The 10,748-nt window shown below is 45.1% G+C and overlaps 1 protein-coding gene across 1 annotated transcript in view; it reads left to right on the top strand.

The window, feature by feature from the left end:
• Nucleotides 1–10,748, top strand: part of LOC123771311 (testis-expressed protein 2) — a 41,169-nt gene that overhangs the window by 11,560 nt on the left and 18,861 nt on the right.

Here is a 10,748-nt window from a genome sequence, read left to right as displayed (position 1 = left end):
TGGCTTTCCCCATGAAACATTTGTTTCCTTAGAGACCATTGCTGTGTTCTTCATTTATGCTTCATTATCATGTTTATGCCACCCACATTGCATGTGCCCTAGTATTCCATTTCATACTGTGGCCGAAATTATCTTGTGATTGGCTTGTGTTCTGTTATGCCAATTCTGGAAGATACCAGCAAGTATCTTCCAAAGATACCTGCTGAAAGGTTTCAAGATATTCCTCCTTGGCGAGTTGACTTGTTTCATGTTGCCGTGCTTCTGGACAATGCATTTGACTTACTCTACCCTGTGGGGCCTGCTGATGGGGAGTGTGTTTTGCATATTAAGAACATAAGAAGAACTTAAAAACAAAGGTAACTGCATAAGGCCTGTTGACCCATACGAGGCAGCTCCTATTTATAACCACTCAATCCCACTCATATACATGTCCAACTCATGTTTGAAACAATCAAGGGACCCCACCTCCTCCATGTTACGCGGTAATTGGTTCCACAAATCAACACCCTTGTTACCAAACCAGTATTTACCAAAGTCTTTCCTAAATCTAAACTTATCCAATTTATACCCATTGTTTCGCATTCTGTCTAGCGTTGATAAAGACCAGGCTGTTGTGTTTCATCTACTCCTGGTGCATGTTAGGGACCTTGCACTTTAGCCAAAGGCTTGATTCAGTCACTTAAATGGTTTTATCATAATGTATTGCTGCTTATATCCTCCCTCACTCCAGGCCTGCCATCAGCCACCCAATAGGCAGCATGGCAGATGCAGGAAGAATGACTATTGGCACATATTACCAATGGACATTCCTCAAGCTCTTGCCTCGCAGGCTTAGCAAGCTGACGTGTACTAAACCACAACAGTCCCTGGTGGTATAGTGGTAATGCATTGATTACCATGAGTGATCTGCATAAGGCTCGAGTCCTAGCCTGGGAGGCTTGACTAGGTGCTAATCCGTAACTATTCACCTCTGTTCACTCGAGCAGTCATAGGGTATCTGTTTATTAACCGATTGGTGGGTCTTGTCCCAGAGAAAAACTAGTGGGTATGGCTTAACATGAGCTGTGGTAAGGGACAGCACTTAACATGCTAACAGCAGTCAGTAGACCTGAAGGAAAAGACCAGGGAGGGATCCTTGGCATAGGAGCCACTTGTCAGTAGTAACACATACTGAATTTAACCTAGAAATATATACAGTTTCAAAAGGCATCAGCTGTGTAACATAAAACATGCCCATTCCCTTGTGTACCCTTAAACAAAAAATAATAAATGACCATTCCCAACCCAGTCACAATCCTTGCTCTATTCAGGGTGGGGCACCTTTCGGGAATCCAGCTTCTCTGAGAGAGATGTCCAAACCCACCAAGAAAGGTAACCCCTGTCAGGGCAACGGTATCGGTGAGCACCTGGAGCTCTAGACCCTCACAGCTTGAGGCAAACAGTTTCTCTCAAGTCACACAAGTGAGATTATAAATACATGCTCATGAAGTAAATACTAAAAGTTGAAACAAGACACAAGCAAATGGGCTGCCACAGGACAAGGTCCAGAGGATGGCCAACACTTGCCTGGAAAATAATTTGGAATCCAAATTTGGAGTGACTGGGACCAGTCAATCATAGCTTACACCAGGCAATTGATGAAGTAATTCACTGGATGGGGCATTAGTTCTCTGGCATTGCCATCTGCAACAAGTGGATGAACAACTTATCTACTGGGTGGATTGCTTCCCGATTTATTTGCATTTGGTGAGGGTTGTCATCAATCCACTGTTGTCTGGATCTCGGTGAGGGGGGGGGAGGCCTGGTTTTGGCTTCTTCCCCTTTCCCCAGCTTTCCACCCCTGGTAGGCTTTTATTGACTCAAAAAGACCTGACGTGTGCATGCATGGAGGATGAGTAGAGCACCCTAGCTACAGGAAGACACTGAATGGCTTTTCCAGAAAATATGTCCATGTATACAAAAATGTTCAAAGTCTAATCTTTCATGTACAGTTAGCTGTACTCGCCTAGTTGTGCTTGCGGGGGTTGAGCTTTGACTCTTTGGTCCTGTGTCTCAACTGTTAATCTACTGGTGTACAGCTTCTTGAGCTTATTGAGCTCTTTCATATCTACATTTGAAAGTGTGTATGGAGTGAGCCTCCACCACATGTATGTGCATATAGGTTTGCTGACTAGCTACACCCATACCATGTTTATCGGAAAGCGGTACATGTCACTAGATACACAGTATGAATGTTATTTTGTATTATGCAGTATCGTTGTATTTGAACACTAACATATCACGTACATACTACAAACATAATTATATCTAGATTTTCAAAATTGTGGTGCAGTATAATAAGATAATGGGCTCATAACCAAGTTAGATCTGGCATTTGTTGCCCTGTCGTGTGGGATTATTGCACAGGAGCCTTCTTGCTCTTGTTGCTGCCATCCGTAAATGGTAGGTGGTATTCCCCAACCCGTTCTCGCAAATTCGTAAAGTCAATATTGACTTATTAACTACGTGCATAGGTGATATACTAAACATAATAGATACCCTTAAACAGATTCATAGAAAACACCGACCTTACCTAACCTTGTTAGTATCTTAAGATAAGCATCTTATTGCTTCGTAATTACAATTATTACTTAACCTATACCTATTATAGGTTAGGTAATAATTGTAATTACGAAGCAATAAAATGCTTATCTTAAGATAATAACAAGGTTAGGTAAGGTCGGTGTTTTCTATGAATCTTTTTAAGGGTATCTATTATGTTAAGTATGTCACCTATGCACATATTTAATAAGTCAATATTGACTTATTAAATTTGCGAGAACGGGTTGTATTCCCGGAGGTGGATTTTGCCTGTCGTCACATCTTGGTCCAATCTTTTACAGTTCTAGTGAAGTTATGCTCTGCATATTCACATCATATTTATCAATTTGTTACAAGGCTTCTGGCATTTGTGTATCATTTACATTCATTAGTATTGGTCACTTTTGATGAAGCTTTGCTTTTAGATGATAGAGGAACTTGTGGGTTAATAAACTCCATCAGAAACTACAGAGTGCACATTATTTGCAGGTAAATTGTCACTTTGAATTGGTGCTGGGGCATCAAGAAGAGAAGCACTTTGGATTAATGCTGGGTCTTCAGGAAGAAAACCCACATCCTGTCCTCCATCTACCTTGATCACTTGACATCTCCGTGTCTTCAACTGCGTGTTCATATACTGAGGCATGCTTTGTTACTCCTTCAGCTTGTTCCTCGGTTCCTTGCCCCTTTTTTTATTGACACTGTGAAAACATGACACCTGTGAATGCTGCCATCATCTCGCATGCTTCTAATATAGCGTTTTCATTAGGTTTACCCTTTTGTGCTAAAGATTAGCAGTGGTTGCAGGCAATGAGTCACAATAACGTGGCTAAAGTATGTTGACCAGACCACACACTAGAAGGTGAAGGGACGACGACATTTCGGTCCGTCCTGGACCATTCTCAGGACAATTCTAGTGTGTGGTCTGGTCAACATTAGCAATGGTTATGTGAAGTACATTTGTCTCTGGGTTTTCTGTTCTTTCAAATTTACAAATGGTTCACAGTTTTCACTTAATGTTAATTAAATAGACTTATTGTGTTTTACAGTGTTTCGAAAAGGTTCCTAAACGCTATATTTTTGAAAGGCCCCCCTCAGTAGCTCCCAGAGCTATTGCATAGGGACTGTCTAAGGTGGTGCACCAGGCCTCCCAACACCCACCTGGGACCAGACTATGGCTATCTATGAGATGATAACAGCTTGGGGATCAGAGATAAACACCAAACCAAGAAAAAGTTGTCAGAAAGAATAAATGCAACAAAACAAGTGATAGCTTTAGATAGAAATCGATAACCCTTTGAAAAGGAAGGGAAATAATAATGGTTGTGGGAGTAAAGCCCCAGCAGTAATGTGCCTGACTGCCACCAGGTGGCAACCAAGGTCAGCCGCTCAGTCAGCCAGGCACCATTCACATGCCTGGCGCAGCCAAGACTGCACTTCTCTGCTAGGCTCACGTTTAATGTCATGCTTTCAAATTAGTGGTGTTGGCTCTCCATGGAATGGTGTGTTTCATACACTGGGGTCAATTTTTGTTTTCTCTCAATTTCCTCCTTCACCTTTTTATTTTGTAATACATACCTGCAATGTATCGGCCACAAATTTTAATTTTGGTGCAGGTGTGTGTTGGGGTTCTCTTCCCAGGTAGCTGGCTTGTGTGTTAGGGTTCTCTTCCCAGGTAGCTGGCTTGTGTGTAGGGGTTCACTTCCCAGGTAGCTGGCTTGTGTGTTGGGGTTCTCTTCCCAGGTAGCTGGCTTGTGTGTTGGGGTTCTCTTCCCAGGTAGCTGGCTTGTGTGTTGGGGTTCACTTCCCAGGTAGCTGACTTGTGTGTTGGGGTTCTCTTCCCAGGTAGCTGGCTTGTGTGTTGGGGTTCACTTCCCAGGTAGCTGGCTTGTGTGTTGGGGTTCTCTTCCCAGGTAGCTGGCTTGTGTGTTGGGGTTCACTTCCCAGGTAGCTGGCTTGTGTGTTGGGGTTCTCTTCCCAGGTAGCTGGCTTGTGTGTTGGGGTTCTCTTCCCAGGTAGCTGGCTTGTGTGTTGGGGTTCTCTTCCCAGGTAGCTGGCTTGTGTGTTGGGGTTCTCTTCCCAGGTAGCTGGCTTGTGTGTTGGGGTTCTCTTCCCAGGTAGCTGGCTTGTGTGTTGGGGTTCACTTCCCAGGTAGCTGGCTTGTGTGTTGGGGTTCTCTTCCCAGGTAGCTGGCTTGTGTGTTGGGGTTCTCTTCCCAGGTAGCTGGCTTGTGTGTTGGGGTTCACTTCCCAGGTAGCTGGCTTGTGTGTTGGGGTTCTCTTCCCAGGTAGCTGGCTTGTGTGTTGGGGTTCTCTTCCCAAGTAGCTGGCTTGTGTGTTGGGGTTCTCTTCCCAGGTAGCTGGCTTGTGTGTTGGGGTTCTCTTCCCAGGTAGCTGGCTTGTGTGTTGGGGTTCACTTCCCAGGTAGCTGGCTTGTGTGTTGGGGTTCTCTTCCCAGGTAGCTGACGTGTGTGTTGGGGTTCTCTTCCCAGGTAGCTGGCTTGTGTGTTGGGGTTCTCTTCCCAGGTAGCTGGCTTGTGTGTTGGGGTTCTCTTCCCAGGTAGTTGGCTTGTGTGTTGGGGTTCTTTTCCCAGGTAGCTGACGTGTGTGTTGGGGTTCTCTTCCCAGGTAGCTGGCTTGTGTGTTGGGGTTCTCTTCCCAGGTAGCTGGCTTGTGTGTTGGGGTTCTCTTCCCAGGTAGCTGGCTTGTGTGTTGGGGTTCTCTTCCCAGGTAGCTGACGTGTGTGTTGGGGTTCTCTTCCCAGGTAGCTGGCTTGTGTGTTGGGGTTCACTTCCCAGGTAGCTGGCTTGTGTGTTGGGGTTCACTTCCCAGGTAGCTGGCTTGTGTGTTGGGGTTCTTTTCCCAGGTAGCTGACGTGTGTGTTGGGGTTCTCTTCCCAGGTAGCTGACGTGTGTGTTGGGGTTCTCTTCCCAGGTAGCTGACGTGTGTGTTGGGAGCCGACTTGCATCTCTCTTGTACCATTAAAGTTATCTTCCCTAAGGGGATAGTTTCCTTATCTCTGAATTGACTCTTGTAGAAGCTTCTTTCTTCCAGATCGTATTGGGGTTTGCTCTCCACTGAGGCATGTTGATGGGAAGTGATTGTAGGGGCTTGTGTGGTTATATCATCTCACTGTTGGGCCTTGTGGCTTAGCTGAGGGTGCTGATGAAGCTGTGATCTTGTTGGTGTTGTGCCATGAGGTTCCAGTATCTGCAGCCTCTGGCTGAGTGGGTGGCATGACTGGCCAATCTTGTGTTTTTTTATAAGGAGGAGGATGGTGTCTGGTTGTGGACGCTTGTACTGAATGTGCGCTCATCTCCTTTCCCACCTGTGCTTTGGCTGTTGAGCAGCATGTTCATCCAGCTTCCCAGTCTCCTCCCTAGTGAATGGATTCCTAAATAGCCTTGTGCTGTGGGTCAACAGATGCCGATGGAAATGGAGCTGGCAAGGGCAACTTTGGGTGTCTGCTTTGCCCGAGACCATGATGGAGGCTGTAGGATAATCCATCCCCACCTAATCCTCTTACTCCCATGGAGTTTGCTTAAAGGTTTGGCATTTCATGATTTGGGGGCTTTCTTTGCCGATGCCCTCACTACCTTCATGCATTGCAGAGCTTACGGATGGGCATAGGTTGGTTCTGCCCTGTGTCCTTCTTCTTCGGGGAGGGTAAGAGTCCGGAAATTTGGGGTTACTGGAGGAGGGTTAATTATTGGTCTTTGACCTTTTGTGTTTGGTATCTGGTCCAGGGGATTTGTTGATCTATGCTGATGGGGGTTTTCTTTACTTTGTCTCCATATAAACTGTGTGATGCCGCCTCTTCCCCATAGGTGGGGGGGGGTTCTCTTATTTTAATTCATGGCTTGCATACACCCCGCCCAATGCTTTGATTAGTCTTTCCCTGGTGGTGGCTCATTTTGACTTGTCTGATTCCTACTGTGGATAATGTGCTTGAGATGAACCTGAACTTTTCTGGGGGAAGCCCCTTGTGGCTCAATGAAGCTGTTACACTGATTCAGTGCCATACTACTAGGTGCCATCAGTCAGAGTTCTTATTGGTCTACCAGGGACTATGAGCCAGTACCTGGCCCCTCTCAGAGAGGCGCAGGGAACGGTGGTACTATAAACACCTTACATTTAAAGTTATGTCTGCTACCACCTGGGAAAGCAGCCAGAAACTCAGCAAAACAAACCAGACCACTGCATGGTTAGTGAGACCTCGGCCTCAAAACTGCCAAAAGGATTACCCCAACAACATATACAAACTATCGAAAATTCGTGAAACTAGCACTCGCTAGAACACACCACCTCTTCCCCTTGTTTGGGGGCAAGGAGGCATGCCCGGCCAGCTGGCTGCCTCCACCTCCAGTTTTTATTCTGTGTGCCTCGTCACCTGTTCTAGTCATTCTGGCTCCAGTCTCCCATTTTTCAAGTGGTGTTTTACCTTTGAGGTTGTTAGTGTACACATTTGTGTAGTGTGAGCCAGGAGTTAGTGTTTGGAGCTGTATGTGTTCAGGGATTTCTTCTCTCTGTGCACCTTAAGTGCTGCCCTTGCACAGTCTAGGTTGTTTTACATGGGATGTTCGGATGTACTTCCTTAGAGGATCTCCTTGCTTGGAGTCGCTCTCACCATTCAGGTAAGCTGGTGGTCTAGGACTGTCTGTCTTTCCTCGGGTTGGGAGTGGTCTTTGCTGGTGGGGTGCACAGTGGTTTGCAAGACCTAATAGGCACATCGAGGTGGGCCCCCAGATTATAATCTGATCAGTACCACGTTCTACTTGGTTGCTTGTTCTCCGCGGTTTACATGGTTGATACCTGGTTGATGGGGTTCTGGGAGTTCTTCTACTCCCCAAGCCGGCCCAATCCAGACTTGAGAGTTTGGTCCACCAGGCTGTTGCTTGGAGCGGCCCGCAGGCCCACATACCCACCACAGCCCGGTTGGTCCAGCACTCCTTGAAGGAAACAATCTAGTTTCCTCTTGAAGGTGTCCACGGTTGTTCCTGTAATATTTCTGATGCTTGCTGGTTTAGTCTTGGGAGTTCTGGCTTTTAAATTTTTGTCTCTTTATAGGGGATTTTGAGTAGATTTGCTCTTTCTGCTTGGGGCCCTTTTCCATTTACCTTTATTAGGTTTTACTTAGGGTTTTGTGTGGATAACCCTCCCTTGTTTCCCAGACCCTGGGAAAACTTCCTTGGGCTCATCCACCTGGCGACATTCATAAGTTTTGCCTCTGCCATACTGTCTCTTGGATTAGTGACTCCTTCAACGCGGAGTTTTGTGGGACTTGTTCCACCCATGTGACTCATCACTATGAAGAAAGCAGAAGTTCATCTTACATCGCATAAAAAGCATCTTACCCATTCACCTCTTGAAGTTCTGAGGTTTCAGGCGGCAACCACTTTGTGCTTTCGGATTTGTCTTGCAGTGATCTACATTGTGTGCCCAGTTGGATGCCTCGGATTTGGTGTTTAGGAACTTGGATTTGGAGGTGCTGTCTACACCACCTCTTCCTTTCCCAGTGGGGTCAGTTTCGCCCTTCTCCTGTTCCCCTGCTTTCGGCTCTGAAGGGTTTGAGGCTTTCGGAATTGCAGCAGGGCTTATCTTGGGATGTGGCTTGGGCTGATCCAGAGTTTGCCCCTTCCTACATGGGTGCAGAGGCAATTGAGCCTCTCGCTGCTGCCAAAGCTTCTGGGTCTTTCCAGTCTACTCCTTCTTTTGAGGCATGGGCAACCTTGGATCCCACATTTGTTCCAGGTGGTGGGCGTGGATGAGGGCTCTGCCCCGTGACCCTCTTCTGCAGTTCCCAGGGCCCTTGGGTCCTATTTGATCCTTTGTGGGCCTTCGTGCCTTCCATGGAGGGTCTTTTGTTGCACGGTGTGGAGTTTTCTTATCCCTCTTCTCTGTACAAGTTTGAGTTTAGTGCGACTCCCTCCAGAGTTCGTTTCTGTGTTCCTGGATTCTTCGGATTTGTCCTTTCGGAGGTTTCCTTCTTCCTGGATTCCTGTCGGAGGCTCAGGAAGCCCGTTGTGCATACCTTCTGCGTGACTCAGTTTATGCCTCGGTTATAGACTGGGCTTCTTTTGAGTTTGGCTCTTCCTTCCCTTACTGGGTGCATGTCATGGTTCAGGAGTCATCCTGGGTGGCAGACTGTCCTTTGTTTTCCCCTTGGGGTTTATTGACTACCTCTTGACAACCTGTTGAAGATTCAAAGGAATAGTATTCCCCATGGCCTGGTCTCTGACCAGACCTCCTGGGGCCGATTCACGAAGGAGTTACACAAGTACTTACGAACGTGTACATCTCTCCTCAATCTTTGACGGCTTTGGTTACATTTATTTAACAGTTTACAAGCATGAAAATTTCCCAATCAACTGTTGTTATTGTTATAAGCAGCCTCCTGGTGCTTCGGAGCTCATTAACTGTTTAATAATTGTAAACAAAGACGCTAAAGATTGAGAAAAGATGTACAGGTTCGTAAGTGCTTGCGTAACTGCTTCGTGAATCTGGCCCCTGGTTGCTGGTCTGATGAACCAGGCTGATCAGTGTGGCTGCTCACAGCATGATGTAGAAGTCACAGCCAGGTTGAACAGGTATTCTTTATAGGTGCTTGTCGAGTTCTCTGTTGAACACTGCAAGAGGTTGGCTAGTTATGTCCTGTATGTGGAGGGGAAGAGTGTTGAAAAGTCTTGGACCTTTGATGTTGACAGTTCTCTCTTAATGTGCCCGTTGCACCTCTGCTTTTCAGTGGGGCTAATTTGCACATCCTTCTGGTCTCGTGTGATGTTATTTCTGTGAGCATACACAATTGGAACCAGTCATTCTAATATTTTCCAAGTGTAAATTATTATGAATCTCTCCTGCCTGCACTCTAGGTAATACAGATTTAACATATTTTAGATACATAAATACAGATTAATACAAATTAAAAAAATTTAGGCAGTCCCAGTAATTTAGATGTTTTATTGAGTGGATTCCAGCAGTAAACGGTCTTTGCACACACTCCAGGTGAGCAATTTCTCTAGCTTGAATGGGGGCTGTTAGTGCGAAACAATATTCCACTCTAGAGAGCACTAATGGCTTAAAAGGTATCATCATTGGCGTGGCATTTCTTGTTTGGAAAGTTCTTATTATCCAGCCTGTCATTTTTCTTGTAGTTGTGACAGCAATTCTGTTGTTCATTAAAAGCAAAGTCTTCCAACATGATTACTCCTAAATCTTTTACGTTGCTTTTCCTTTCAATGGTGTGGTTTGACTGTTTTATGTTTCTGCTTTGATGCTTTCAGCTTTTTTTATAGCGCAGTAACTGGAATTTATCCTCGTTAAACAACCTGTTATTTTCTGTGGCCCAATGAAAGACGTGATTAACATTATATTGGAGGATTGGTGTGTCCTCTATAGGGTCTACTTCCAAGAATGGTTAGCAATGACATTATTCCTATCAAATTTTATTTGATAGGAATAATGTATTTGATAGGAATAATAATTCCTATTAAATTTTATTTGATAGGAATAATGCCATTACTAACCATTGCTTTGATTTCAGTCACAGGATAGATTGATTGATTTCAAGGATGGATTTTAATAATAGAATTGTATGTAACAGCTCAAATATCAGAGATGCTCACTGGGAGGGGGTAATTGTAGAGAAACAGTAAAGGGCAACAAATCTTTTACTAAAGTACGGTTCATCTGATTAACTGCAAAATTATTCTTAATGTAGCTAAATTAACTCATTTTTATTCATACAAATACAGTCCTTGTGGTGTTCAGAATGGGATAATGTTCCCACAATACCCAGCCCACATTTTCCAGAATATTTTATCATTCCTCTGAAGTTCTGGCACACATTAGGGAGTCCCTGGGAAGCATAATCATAATGATGTCTTATGACGGACGTCACGTGAGGTGCTCTGCCAGATGTAGGAATGCAATCACTTGGAATCTTTGTTCAATACACTGTTTACATCACCATAAAGAATATAGGTTCATCCAAAAAATCCGCTTAATAATACACGTTCACAAGTATTGGGGCTTTCCTTCACCGTCCTGTAAACACACTGGTATTATAGTAAACTTCTCCATTAGTGCAGTGTTGTACTGTTGGAAGCAGCACATGGCCAGGATGTGTAAGATTCAGAAGTGCACAGACGATGCGTCACAATAACGTGGCTA

This window comes from Procambarus clarkii, chromosome 54 (genome assembly GCF_040958095.1).
Source record: "Procambarus clarkii isolate CNS0578487 chromosome 54, FALCON_Pclarkii_2.0, whole genome shotgun sequence".
NCBI classification, from domain to species: domain Eukaryota; kingdom Metazoa; phylum Arthropoda; class Malacostraca; order Decapoda; family Cambaridae; genus Procambarus; species Procambarus clarkii.
This window is presented reverse-complemented; position numbering and strand designations above follow the sequence as displayed.